Source organism: Lutra lutra, chromosome 8, assembly GCF_902655055.1.
Source record: "Lutra lutra chromosome 8, mLutLut1.2, whole genome shotgun sequence".
Taxonomy (NCBI): Eukaryota; Metazoa; Chordata; class Mammalia; order Carnivora; family Mustelidae; genus Lutra; species Lutra lutra.
In genome coordinates, this window is record NC_062285.1 from 110814378 (window position 1) to 110818298 (window position 3921).

The 3921-nt window shown below is 40.9% G+C and overlaps 1 pseudogene; it reads right to left on the minus strand.

The window, feature by feature from the left end:
• Positions 1-791: 791 nt before the first annotated feature.
• On the minus strand, positions 792-2329 carry LOC125106990 (RNA-binding protein EWS-like; annotated as a pseudogene).
• Positions 2330-3921: the final 1592 nt, after the last annotated feature.

Genomic DNA, 3921 nt, shown 5'->3' on the forward strand with positions numbered 1-3921 from the left:
TGAGTGGGGAGCCCTACAGATGGCTGGATCCCTCGACCCTAAGATCCTGAGCTGAGCCAAAACCACCTCTACTACCAGGGAGCAAGATAAGATGAAAGAGGAAGTAAGAAGTAGGTTATTTAAATCATTTTTAGTTTTAGATTTTGACTTACTTTAGGCCTGGAATACAAAAAATTTTTACTCGCTCTTCAGCACATTTATATGTGAGGGATACTTGAACTATGATGAGAATTTATATCCTGGAGAGCGGAAAAGTTAGTAGAAAAATACATATTCTAATTAAGAATATTTTTATAGTTTAATGAGGCCCAAAGCCTTTTTTTCAGGTAGTTACTCTTCCATTAATTTTCAGATCTATAAAATGGTAAAAGGGAAGCATTAGGATGCTCATATGACAAGTTTCTTAGGAAAACACATGGCAATTGCAATTTCAAAAAGCCATTGTAAAAATCAATAAAGTTGTTTAGAACCAAATGTGGCAAACTTTTTGATGTGTTATAATTTGAAGCAGGCTTAAGTTAACAATGACATTCAAAAATACACATTTTCTGAGAACGTCTAACTCTGATCTGGAAACTGGCAGTGCCCTGGTCCAGGTTAGGGAAACCAGAACTTCTCCTGGAGAAGAGAATACAACCAATGTTGCAATGCAGTCCAAAGCTTAAAGGGTTCCTTCTACCACCCTTTCCAACCTCAGGTGGTGACCGTGGCAGAGGTGGCCCTGGTGACATGCAGGGAGAAAGAGGCAACCTCACGGACTGCGGTGGTCTTGGTGGGATGTTCAGAGGTGATCATGGTGGAGAAAGAGGAGGTTTTTGTGGAGGCCTTCTTGGGGGAAAGCCACCTCTGTCTCCTCCACAGCCTCCAATGGAACCCAAAGGGATCCCCAAGACCTTCTGGGTCCCCTGACCTCCACAGAGTGGTGGTGGCATCCCTCTGACCTCATGGGAGCCATACCACCCTAGATGCTGTTCATTAGGGGCTTCTTTTGAGCAAAAGAAAGCTTACATTTTCTCCCTTGAAAATCTTTACCATCAAACCACTCTCTGGCAACCTTGGCAGTTGGTGGGTCTTCAAAGGGCACTGTAGCATCACCTTTGGGCTCTTCTGTTTCCTTGCCCAAGTAGCTGTGGGTCATGGATTGTCCAGTTCTCTTGTTCATTTTAACAAGTCCACACTGCTTAAAGAAGTCTGCTAGATCATTTGGAATCAAATTGTCATTTAAGCTTTGTACATAAATTGCACATTGCCAGAGTCTTCATCTGGATCTACAGATGGGCCTAGATCAAGATCTGGTCCTTTGACCATGGGTCCACCAGGCTTATTGAAGCCACCTTGCTCTCCAGCGCCCATTCCACTGCATCCTTCTCCCTGCAACCTCTGCTCATGCTTCCACCTATCAAATACCCCTCTTTCCCTGCCCTAGTTATCAGGCGCATTCATGTTCCGTTCTCTCCTGTCTGGAAAATCCTCCAGACTCCTGCCTTTAAACACCCATGCTACTGGGGTGGTCCTGTCAGAATGAACTCTGTTGCCTGTAGCTGCTGGTCTGTTGGCTCTATTGACTTTAAGTCTGGCTGTAGGATCCAGTTTGGTGGGGATAACTGGTGGGTGGCTGCCGCCCATAGCTGCTTTGTTGACCATAGCTACTCTGCTGTCCACAGCTGGTGGGCTGCATATAGGTGTTCTGCTGAGAGTAACTGTTTTGATCATACCTAGTTGGCTGTGCAGAGGAATAGCTAGTAGGAGAAGATGATGGTGTTGTGACTGGCTGCATGGGGTAACTCCCAGGTACCTGGGGATAACTATAGTTACTCTGTCCATATCCTAGGCTGGACTGATTGTAAACTCCTGTGCAAGATTGAGGTTGACTAGTCTCAGCAGACTTGTTACCATTCTGTGGTCTTGCAGGTTCAGTGGCTGTTGGCTGCTGCCCATAGACTGGGTAAGCAGGCCAAGTGCCATATGCAGACTGAGCTGCATAGGAGGCCTGAGTGTTAGCTACCATAGCAGTGGTGGTATCATGAACACCAGTGCTGTCCACCTGGACAAACTGACCTTACACATGGGGCAGGTAGAGGTGGGAAGATGGAGTAGTATAACTAGTGGGAAGCTGTTGCATAAAAAGTTGCATAGGTGGTCTGCTTGTCGGTTGCAGTGACCTGAGCCTGGGTATAGCTGACATCAGTGGGCTGTCATAGGTTCCATAACTTTGCTGCCCATATGCCTGGATGGTCTGTGCGTATCTTTGAGTGGGCTGAGTGGTGTATGCACTGTAGCCCTATTGGGCTGCAGCTTGGCTGTGAGTAATGTAATCTGTAGACACCATTTTCTCTCCTTCCTTCTTGATTTCTCCTTTTCCAACTTCAATCTTGACATACCATAACAACTCCTTTGAAAATCTGACCAATATAATCTACTTAAAGCACAGTTCTGATCACATCCCATTTCCACTCACTAATTTTTAGATGAGAGACATTCTTGAAAATTGCGAAGTGATTACAAAATTTTAATCAAGTTGAATTTTCTCAAAGGAAGTAAAAAATGATAGAAATACAAGAGAAAATCCTTTGTGTTTTTTTACATGTTACATGAATCTGAATAAAATATTAATATTACAAAGAAAAGTGGAACTTCAGATGGCATTAGTCTATAACTATGAATTTATTATCCTGATTGTCCATTATGATTTTTTTTTTACATTCAAGTGTCTGTCATGATTTTTCATATTTAGTTTTTTCTCACATTATACTGGCATTGTTCTGGTTGTGTTTCACTATGGCGAAGTAAGTTAATAGCAACAACACATTTTTGTTTGCTTTATGTCTGATGAGCCCTGTTTCTCCTTTGTGGTGATGGCCTTTTAACAGTTATCATCAGAGGTCTTCTTTTGAAACAAAAGGATTTTTTTTTAATTTTTGATTTAATTTAAAATAAAGATTAAAAAGAAAAATGTAACTTGGGATAACTCTACATTCATAAAATATATTACCAAGCATCTGAACAATATGAATTCAGTGTCATTTGGAGGGTCAGTTCCACTTAGGAAGTCACCTATCATCTTACTCAGTACTTATCTTGCTTCCTTTCTTTGGAGGAATATTGAAATGGGTTCCTATGAAGGACAAATGCTTAATACTCAAATAATGGGAACTTTTAGTTTTTGAATTTCTCTTATTAATCTGAGTATACATTTTAAAGAAAGGAATACATCTCATCTCACCATAGTATTTCTTTAAAAAAAAAATAAAATATTTGACACAGAAAGAGAGAGATCATAGGGGTAGGACAGGGCAGAGGGAGAGGGAAAAGCAGGCTCCCAGCCAAGCAAGGAGCCTGGTGCAGGGCTTGATTCCAGGACCCTGAGATTATGACCTGATCCAAAGGCAGACACTTACCAGACTGAGCCACCCAGGCTTCCCTCACCATAGTATTTCAAGAAGCATATCAATCATATCAATTAATCATCCATAAATGAAAGGCAGGTATACAGCATTAGGATTCTTATAGTCTTCTTAGCATTCTACACATAGTTATGCATTTCATTCTCTCTTACTTGATCTGGAGCTCCTGTAAATAAAATACCTGCCTTACCTCTATCTTTTAGCACTGATAGAACATAATACCTTGCTTTACTCATCAGAGTAGGTACATAAAAAATGTATTGAGTCAAATTGCATGCGACTAAATCTCGTGACAGGAAAGGGAAGATGTATTTATTAGTATTGTTGTTTTGTGATTATACACTGCAACATTAATTAAAAGGTCCAAGCAATTTATATTTAGAAATGGATATTCCAGTCAACATTAACCTGATCACAGAAATTGCTCTACCAAAATTTCATCACTCTAGTAGAAAATGGGGAGTTTCATTGCTGGCAAGAAACATTCACATAGAAACCAAATGATGAGAAATATCCA